The following is an 11,670-nucleotide window of genomic DNA, read 5'->3' as shown; positions in this document are numbered from 1 at the left end:
ACCTACTATAATTTCTTTTTTAATATTTTTTTTTAATACAAAAACTGAGTACTCTTACTTTTTGGATATGCCTCGTATTAATGTAAAAAATATTACAAATCTGTAAAGGTAGATCGATCTTAGCAAATTGAGACGAACAAATATTATCGCCGCTGGTAACTCCGATTATTTTTTAAGCATTTTTATATCATTTTTTCAATATCATTGACTAATGACAAAGGTATATAAAAGTTAAATCGCATGATACATTTAATATAATGAATCGCAAACATTTGTGCATGTAAACATAATGTTCGTGGTTTTATTGGACGTGAATAAATATTCGGTATTCGGCACAAAGTCGACACAAGAGGAGAGCAAATTACAAATTTAATTGTGATTCAAATGTTGGGTTTCAGTGGCAAACAATGCGTCAACAAAATTGCAAATATCTGTATTTATACAGCCATCGTGATAGCCGACCGAGCAAGTACAAAAGTTTAGTTATTATGTACTTAAAAAGTAATTCATCATTTCTGCAGTTGCTAACATTTGAATGAGATGGATTCAGTAGGGAACCCTCGTACGTATTATGTATGAAAACTAAATACTCGTAGCCAAGCTAGTGACTCGACATTTATAACACCGAAAATACATAAATATAACTTTTTTATGTGTGATCTATTTCCACAGACATTTACAACTGAAATAAAACTCAGAATACTTCAATTAAGTCTTGGACATGCTTTTTGAGCCAGAAAACACATTCTCTACATTTATTGCGGAATTAAGTTGTGAAAGTATCGTTACAATTACACCTTATAAAAATAATCACACATCACATCATGTTCGGACATGTTGTCATGTTAAATAAATTTTTCAATGAATTAAGCTGGTTGACTGTGGATTTTCCATGTTTTATTATGAATAAGTACATTTCCTTTGCGTAATTATATAAATAAATTAAACTTTTTTTAGTGAAATGAGTACGTATTAGTAATTTATAGTAGTTTCATTATTTCCGTTTACTAGGACACATTTGAAACAACATTCGTCGGGATCGTAGAACAACGACGGATGTGTGAAAAATGCGATATTGACTTTCTTTTATATTTGATCTTAAAAAACTATGCAAAGGCTTTATATTCCTGGTTTGAAGAAAATAACATTTATAACATAAATATCAAATGAACGTAGTTATGCAGAAAGCAGCCAGCCATAGAAAAATGTAACTGAGATATTAGCACCTTTGTAAAAAGAATGAATAATCAAATCTACGCAATAGTTGGAATGTTTTTGACTTTGACAAACGATTAACAATGAATACGTTAGTTTTATTTTATAATACAAACAAGAATCTAATTACGTATTTGACCAGTTTTAATTATTTTACTAGTGCTGTGGGTGTTTTCTGCAAATTGAGAAATGTGGTTTTGTGATCGACACCATTTTCAAAATGTGATTGATACAGTTTTTTGTATGAAAACGGTCTGGCCGTTTTTGACAGAACATAGAATTGACCTTAATGCACCCGATATTTTTTCAAAATTGTGGAATAGCTGCTTTCTGCATAACTACGTTCAAATTATATAATTTTGTAGCTCATCAAGTTATGACAAAAAGTGTAAAAAAAAATTAAACCGCTCCTATGTAAAGTTGGAGAAAATCACATACGTCGCTGTTCTACGATCATGACGATTGGTCAATAAAAACAACCACATCGAATATGTTACATCTTGCTTATATAAAAATAAAAAAAACTACTACCACCATCACGCAGTAGACAGAGGAATTGGTACACCACCAGTGTCTTTATTAATACAAGTATGACATAATAATTATATTCCTAGCCAAAAATTATTGTAATTAGTAATTATATAAATGAATTACGTGGATTTTTTAAAATAAGTCTGCTTCGATTGTTTAGCGCATTTTTTTATTTAAAAAAAATTACATTCATACACGTTATATTTACGCGTGATCCGATTCTTAGTAATATAAATAACGCATACGTTACAATGTCTACATTGACGGCGATTTTCGTTTACAGGGAAATCTACTTATTTACAGTTGCAAAAGATACAAGAATAAATGTTTGTGTATGTTAATAAAAATGGAAAATTCTGGAAGCAGGAATGTTATCACAATTTTATTTTCGCAAACCCAAACGGTAAAATAAACAATAAATAATAATATTTCCCAGCAGACGTCTGCCTCTGGACTGGATGAAAGATAAAACGGATCTAACAAAAATATTTTTCGAAACACGTTAACGGATACGGCCAGCATTGTGAAAGTAAACAAATAATTTTACATGCGTGTTTACTGTTTATAGAAATAAAAACAGACATTTTTAAAGTTATGATTTTTTGTGTCCAGGTTGCATATTCATAAATACTCGACGCGTTATACGTTCGGGATATTTCAGAATCCACCCAAAGTGGCTTGGTAAATAGCAGACGTGTCGGATGGAAATACCTGACGCGTTATCCACCTAGTAACAATCGAAATAAACCAAATTCTTTCACAAGACTTTTATGACGTAGCCAAGATACTACAATGAAAACGAGAATGTTTATGTTAAGTGACGTTAGCAGGTGCTACTCAGGGGCAATTTTGCTACGAAATTGAATAATATTATTTAACAACGAGCGCCCGAGTAATCCCGAATCGGATATGTATTTTCAAGTGATACCGAAGCATCCCGAATGGATAATGTGTCGGGTATTTACGAATATGCGTCCGGGTTATTTATAAAAAATAATGTAGTTCTGTATGCGAAATAGAACCAGAACCCGGGACGAGAGTTCTCGACTCGATTGCCACTCTCAGATAATTCTGAAAACAAACTTAGTGGAGAATTATCCACCTCTTGGTGTACTGGTTGGTACGTTTACCTTTCATATCTAAGATCCCGTGTTCGATTCCCGGTAAGGTCGATGTGAAACGTTTATTTTAATAACAGTTCTTTACATCACAAAAACACTGTATTTTACCCCACACACGAGTTTAATATTGATATAACACAACAATTCGGGTATTCAGAATTTTACCTATTATTAGGTGTTAACATAAACAAAATTTAAATAATAATTATAGAAAAAACAAAATATGTAGGTACTGAAAGGGTTTGGCGGATCGGGTGGTTATTATAATTGGAAACATTATTATTTAAATATTGATGATTAAAGATACAATCGGACTTTTTCATACGTAGTCGTAGTCGCCTTCTCGTTCTATGCAGGTTGTAAGTCGTGGCACAAGCTTTTTGATGCCCTCCTTATAGAACATTCCCGCCATCTCCTTCGTCCACTTCAAGCCCTCTTGTTTCACCTCCTCGTCGGTTTTCCACCCATATGAGTTTTTAGGTCGGTGAAAATATGAAAATCCGAAGGCGCCAAGTCAAGGGGGTATGCGGGGTCGTTCAAAATGTCCAAACCAAACGAGTTCAAACGCGCCTTGTTGGCGTTAGCCGTGTGCGGGCGGGCGTTGTCGTGCAACGAATACACTCCTTTGTCAACATTCCTACCGTTTGTTTTGAATTGCTCTTTTGAGCTTATGTAGGGTGTCGCATCGTGCTGCAGTAATCGTCTCCCCCTGAGGCAAATAAGTGATCAAAATTATCACTTTTCGTTCCCAAACACGGATACCATGATTTTTTGGGCGAAATTGAGGTTTTTAATTTTTTGCAGACGGGGAACCAGTGCGCCACCACTGTGATGACTGTCTTTTTGTGTTAGGGTTGTAATAAACCACCCATGTTTCAATACCAGTTACAGTGGAGCTCAGAAAATCCTCACCTTCCAATTCAAATCGCTTGAGGAACTCGCGAGCTGATTCAATTTGTGCTGCTCTGACAGTTGTTTTGGGACCCATCTTGAGCCAAATTTTCGATATTCCAGCGTTTTTGTAATTGTTTCGTTTAAAAGAGATCTGGAAATTTGTGGAAACATCGCAGACATTTCATCTACTGTCAATCGGCGGTCTTGGAAGATGTTAGCAAGATGTTAGCTTTCTCCATACTTTCATCCTCTATAGTAAACTAACGAGATGTAATATTCAAACTAAAAATATATAGAGAATCGAAAAACTCCATTCGTAAATATGGTAGTCAACCACGTAAAGGCAGAATAGTGAATATTACACAGCGTGTAAAGTGATCACTTAACCCAGCCGATGGCGGATTATAATCTTTGTAAAATGCTTAGAATTGCATAACCTTGACAGCATCTAATAGGGATATTGAAATAGATTGAACATTGAACGTAAATAAGTGTCCCACTTTTGTACATTGCAACTAGTAAAATACAGATTTACCTAATTATTGTATGTGTGTATGGATAAATAAACATGATGTATGTGTATTTTATTTGTACTTCTGATCATTCTGCGACCACACCTTTCAACCAATGACCGGTGCCTTCCGTTATAATTTGAATTGATGGGATTCCATTTGACTTTGTATCTGGAAACGATTCGGAATATTTCGTCCGAAACGTGGCATCTATTTATCAAAATACTATTAGAACGCAGCGTTGAAAGATTGCCAAAATTCGGCGATTTATTGGAGCATTCCTCGTCAAAGCGACATTTTGGCAACGCGAGGACATTATAAATACTAATCGGGATGGGAAGGTACCGCAGTTTCATCATCATCATTTACCCACCTTAAAATATATACTTTCTTTTGGATTTATAATCCACAATCGGCTAACGGGGTTAACAATGCAGTCCTGATACCAACCATAAAGTTTTTTCCCCCGCGCATATACAAAAAAACAACACGTATTTTTATACTTTGTTTTCTATTTTTATATTTTAAAATTAAATTTTTTTTTTTTTAATAAAAAAAAACAATATTTGGAATTGAAATAAACAAAAGAATAAATGGATTCAATGGAAACTTTAAAATAAAAAAGCAAAAAAAATGTTTGAGTTACTTATCACTTATCACCGATGTCAATAACATTTGCCAGGAACTTACCTGAAACAAAAGAAATATACAATTAGTAAAAACATTGTTATATTATTTTTTTAATTAGATAATCTATTTTTTTTATTTGATTCTCGACAGGTAAGCCTTCCCGCTAAGCCTTTATGTTAGAGGCTTATAAGTAAATGGCAAAAATATTTATTTTCGTGTGTATGGAAGATATGAAAAATATACCACAACCAGACTATGGGAAAACAAATATATCTTTTTCACGGTTGGCCGTTAAGTGCCACGGTGCCTATCATTTAATTAAAATATTTATTCATTATAACGCATGAGGTGAAAAAAAGATTCATTGAAACCCTTTCAGAAAGAATGTCTCCATCTTTAATAATATAGATATATGTCTCATTACATACATAATTTGCAATTAAATTAAGTATGCTTTGATGGTGCAATGGATTTCGCTAAATTCCGCGGGGGAAAAAACTTTATGGTTGGTATCAGGACTGCATTGTTAACCCCGTTAGCCGATTGTGGATTATAAATCCAAAAGAAAGTATATATTTTAAGGTGGGTAAATTTTAAGTGATCATGATGAAACTGCGGTACCTTCCCATCCCGATTAGTATTTATAATGTCCTCGCGTTGCCAAAATGTCGCTTTGACGAGGAATGCTCCAATAAATCGCCGAATTCTGGCAATCTTTCAACGCTGCGTTCTAATAGTATTTTGATAAATAAATGCCACGTTTCGGACGAAATATTCCGAATCGTTTCCAGATACAAAGTCAAATGGAATCCCATCAATTCAAATTATAACGGAAGGCACCGGTCATTGGTTGAAAGGTCGCAGAATGATCAGAAGTACAAATAAAATACACATACATCATGTTTATTTATCCATACACACATACAATAATTAGGTAAATCTGTATTTTACTAGTTGCAATGTACAAAAGTGGGACACTTATTTACGTTCAATGTTCAATCTATTTCAATATCCCTATTAGATGCTGTCAAGAATATGCAAGTCTAAGCATTTTACAAAGATTATAATCCGCCATCGGCTGGATTCAGTGATCACTTTACACGCTGTGTAATATTCACTATTCTGCCTTTACGTGGTTGACTACCATATTTACGAATGGAGTTTTTCGATTCTCTATATATTTTTAGTTTGAATATTACATCTCGTTAGTTTACTATAGAGGATGAAAGTATGGAGAAAGCTAACATCTCCTATTGAAAACAATCATGTTTTAATAGATCCGGGCCCCGATTACAATGGGAAGTTAACAGAGGAAATGAGTATATTTGTAAGAAAATTCAAAGCATCTTCGTCGGTAACCTTTAATTGAACAGCTTCAGTATGAACCTTTGTATGCGTGTTCTATTTTTCGTAGAGAAAACTTAATTTTACTTTATAGATAAAATTGAAGGTAACTGTTAACTTCAATGTCCGTAAGGAAAAATCGCATTTTCTATACGTACATGTAAATATTTTAGTGTTTTGATTAAACATGTACCGACGAAGATACTTAAAATTTTTATACAAATAATACTTTTGTAAAAAAAAAACGATTATACTTAAAAGACAATTAAAGAACTTTGTTGACTTCCCAATGAAATCATAATCAAATCAAAAAAATATAATAAACTTAATATTTTTTTTTATTATTTATTTTTTTTTGTTTTTTTTTTACAACATCATAAGAGGTAAATCAGAGTATTAAAAAAGGATAATTACGTAGCAATGAAATGGAATACATATTGACAGAAAAAATAGTAAACAAAAAACCATTTACGTTATTTTTTTATTGGCGCGTTTTTGAAAGAACGGTGTTTTAAAATGGCAAAATCGTATGATTTCCTTAAGATTTTCAGCCTTAATAACCGGTGTTCTGCAGTGTAAAAACATATTGGGAGTATGACCATGAGTTTTACAAACACTCGTGTCAACATAGCGTTATTTTTCCAAATTCTCAACGGCCATAAATACACCATCGTATGTATGTTCACAGTTTTCAAAAGTGTTCACAAATTTTCCGCCACGCAGTAAATATTTCTACGGTGAATTACATTAAGTTTATTTTATCAAAACGACCGCAACACGGCGGAGATATTTCAAAATAGCTTGTTTAAACCAACTGAAATGTTTCGATAACATATTTTACTGTATTATATATTATAAACGCATTCTTGTAATTCTGTTCGAATAATATTTTTTTAAAACCCTTTTATTTTTTTTTTTAACAATCTTGTAAAGGGATATATTTTAGGTAATAAAATTTCAAATTTATTAATTTAGAAAACAGATTAATACATCGTATTGTCGTACAATACAATAGTATTGATATAAACCGGGTTGTTGTCCATTGAAAACATCAACAGATGAAAGAATTGAAGGAATATAGATGTTAGTTAATACAGGCAGAATGGTGAATGTTACACAGTGTGTAAAGTGGCCACTTAAACCAGCCATTGACAGGTCATAAGCCCTGTAGATGCCTAGACTTCTATATTACCTTCTCTTAAATATTCTTCATCTCTGTTTTAATATGTTAATATAAACAGCTCCCCAGGGAGTTGAATCCAGTCCTTGTCTATAAAAATTTGGACAAACTCAAAATATTGTTGATAAATTACCTGGTCCATGAAGAAGTATAGAAATTGAAAAAAAAATATTTTCAGGCGTTGCCTAGTATGTAGGTGAAATAAATCAATTAGATGAATCTCACCCGCATAAATAAAGGTTTCAGCTCTTTAACTTGACAAACATCAACAGATTAAAAAATTGAAGGAATATAGTGTTCAAATATAGGCAGAATGGTGAATGTTACACAGTGTGTAAAGTGGCCACTTAAACCAGCCATTGACAGGTCATAGGCCCTGTAGATGCCTAGACTTCTACATTACCTTCTCTTAAATCTCTGTTGTAATATGTTATTTGTATGATTTTTATTTAGAAACTTCGCTGGTCTGTCTTTAAACCGTATTTTTTTTAATGTTATTATATCATTTTTGACTATTTGTTTCTGTAAAACGAATAAATAAATAAATAATAAATAAACTTACAGATTAAAGTTCAGAAATTCTAACCCTTATTTTTTAGAATTTGTTAGGATGGTTAATGTTAAAGACTTAAAAACTGACCTTAACATTCAATGTTATCGAGAAATCAAATATTTATTTTTAATGTGATTAAAAAAACATATTTTTTCATTAAAAGAGAGTAGACGCAAACTGATGTAACAGGAATAGTTAAAAGCTGTGATACGAAATCATACCTTTACAAGTTATTTAAGATAAAATGCATTATATCTAGAGGCAGTTGAAGATTAAGAAAATGGCGCTATATATTTAATTATTATAATTTTTATAAAACTCAATAATAATTATAATTATAAAAATCAATAAAAAAAAGGTAAGCTATTTCTGTGTTTCGCAGTAGTGTGAATTCATTACCACCACTATTACAATAGGGTGTGGATCTACAGGTCGGGGTGTTTATAGGGGAGCAAAGGTCGCCAAAGTACGTATATAAAGTATTTTTTCTAATACAAAATACAAATTATTCCTATTACCCGATTGGGTTGTATCGATTTTTTTATATTTTTATAATGACCACTTGCAATATACTACATACCCACATAAAAAAACGTCTGATACATAATCAATATTTATTTCAAGTAACTAAAATAAATTTATATACATACTTTTTACAGCACTTTCTAGAAAAAAATCCCGCATAAAATACACATTACACATCATGGAATCAACGGATTATGATGGCAATAATTTTTTAAACAGTTAAAATTCAAAAAGTTTATTAAAATAACAGGTCTAAGATAATTAAAGCATTGTTGGTAACTATTATAATAATTATGTAGCAATGATTATAGATGTATTGTCTGATTATCCTTCTAGGAACATACCAGCAAACAAGTTTGGTTAGAAGAAACGAAACATTCCGTTTCGTAGCCTTGAATTTTTTCAGGGGAGTAAAAAATATACCTCCTACCTTTTTAAATACCAAATGTCGATTTGTTTGAACTCTTGTTTTTCATATTTTTTTAACGTTTCGTCTATTTGAAAATGCATACCGACAAAAAATTCCTTATGTTTGACGCATAAAAACAGCAAACATAAAAATAGTTGAAGAAAAAACCAATGCTTTATCATGGGCAGAATGGTTTATATTTCACAAGTAAAATGATCACTTCATTCAATGAATGACAGACCCAGTAGATCAGTAGATGCATAGCATTGATTTATTAGTGTATTAATAAATCAATGATGCATAGACATCCATAATGATATCTTCACAAAAAAGTAATACACCCCCGTTAAAATATGTATCAAAAAAGTACATAGACTATGTGTACGAGTATGAGTAGACTAACTACTCGTATAACAACAAAAAATAGTCATAAAGTATATTGTAAGATTAAAAAAATATATTTAGGTAGTATTAACAAATGGAATAAGTTATTTTAAGATTAAATAAATTGTCGGAAAGTTTATCACTAATTAGCTACGGCAAGGGAATGAAGCTTCGTCATTATCATAAAACAACGATGATGCATGTGATTTTTTTCAACTTTAAATGATAGTGGTTTGAAGTATATCTTTTGAAACTTGGGTTAGTTATGCATTTTTTTTTTAAACCTACAATATACAGCCTTCATAAAACCTAATCAAGAATAAATATAAGAGAAAGTCAGCGTCGCATTTTTCGCACATCTATCTTTGTTCTACGATCACGAAGATATGACAGTACAGGTAATTATTTTGTACTGTTTTTGTAATCATTACAAATAACTACTTATTACTGTAGTTACAACTAGAAAGCACTCCCTCCACAAAACCAAAAACCGTTGTAAAGACCGAGGGTTTTTATTTAGGTTTGGGTCATACTGAAAACAAAAAGAATTATAAAAAAACATAGCGCTGATAATACGATAGAAAAAAAGCATAAAAAATGTTGGTCTTAATAGACAAATAAAAAAAAACAAAACTGAAATGAAAGCTGAAATTTATGTCAACAGACGAAAAAAAAAATTGAGACGGGAATATGGAAGTCTAGGCATTTACAGGTCTTATGACCTGTCATTGGCTGGTTTTTTTATTTTTATTTGGGGAGTTATTCATATTTAAATTTATTTTAACACAGGGAAAACATTTTTGAGACGGGAATATGGAAGTCTAGGCATTTACAGGGATTATGACCTGTCATTGGCTGGTTTAAGTGGCCACGTTACACACTGTGTAACAGTTACCATTCTGCCCATGTTTGAACGTCCACATTTCCTCAACTCTTCCATCTGTTGACTTTTGTGAAGTAAAAGAGCTGAAACCTAATTGACTTAATTTTGCTTCTAGATAATCATTTTAGGTGGAGTTGACCCAATGCATGAATGTATGCAGTAAATACAAATACTGAATATCAGTAGCACGACGTGGAACAATATTATTACTGATAATCCTAAAGCCGAGCCAAGCCAACAAGTTCGTGGTGTAAACTAGACCATTAATGTATGTTGAATTACAATTACGGACTACAAGTAGCAATGAACTGGATCGCCATACGTAATTTGTACAAACTATTCGGCCATGAAACCCAATCATGTCTCCTGCACTATTTAGTATTGTGGTAAAGATAAATTCTGGCCTAGTTACGAACCCAACAAACTAACCAATACCAGCCCGTAAAACATTTAACCGGCGTGAAATTTCAAACGAAATATCAAATTTATTCAACGCATTTACAGCGCCAAGGGCTAGATATTCTATCCTTCGGCGGTTTGAGCGGTTTGAATAAATGTAAAATTGAAATATTTTAGAGCTTGAAAAACGGTTTAAGCCTTTAGAAATAAAAAAAAACATGAGAAAGAAGGATTTAATATCTGCATTTTTTTCAGTTCCTACATCGTATCGGTTATTTTTGAGCGATACATACGTGATGGCTAAAAACGGTTGCCTTGCGCACGGAGGGATCCGGATTCGATTTCTAGTGAAATCAAAACGATTAAATGTATTTTTTCTTAAGCCTGGCCGTAATTCACCAATGTCATTGGGCACGAAGGCACAAATATTATTATATTTATTAAGTAGCTACACCAATATTGTATTATTATGCGTATATGTGAGATTTAGGTACCAATTTCTGTCAATACAGTAAACTCGAATTTGCCGGATAAAAAAGTGAAATATTCTAAGGAAATTCGGCCGGTAACACGTTAGGTACTATGTAAACGTAAAAGGTATCTGAACATATTTCATAAATATTCCAAATTTGTTAACGGAAATTCTAATTGACTTCTTTTTCTTTCGTAAATTTGGATCTGGTCGAACTCGTCTCGATCCTGGGCTAGTCAAATTAGCGCTGTTGCATCCGGTACATTCAACCACTGTCTTGAGATTTCTGAGCCACAATGCTCTTGCGCGTCTCATTCCCCGCCTGCCCTATTTCCTTCTTTATCTATCTTTCCTCCCACAAAAGGTTGCAGAAGGGCAAACTTCTCATTGCGAAATATGTGACAAAGTATGAGGCTTTTCTTCTTTCGACTGTGGTCAGTAATTCTCTCTCTTCGTCTATGTCGCTTTTGATTCAGACAGAGGAAAACTTGTCGAAATTCGGCGCTCCCTAAACACTAGATTCGGAGATCGAACTTTTGCCGTTGCCGGACCCACTGCATAGAACCGATTGCCTTCAAACTTACGAATCATCGACCCAATCAGTTCATGTCCCAACTA

Source organism: Micrasema longulum, unplaced genomic scaffold (genome assembly GCF_059751315.1).
Source record: "Micrasema longulum isolate JH-2025_06_02 unplaced genomic scaffold, ASM5975131v1 h1tg001197l, whole genome shotgun sequence".
Lineage (NCBI taxonomy): Eukaryota > Metazoa > Arthropoda > Insecta > Trichoptera > Brachycentridae > Micrasema > Micrasema longulum.
This window is presented reverse-complemented; position numbering follows the sequence as displayed.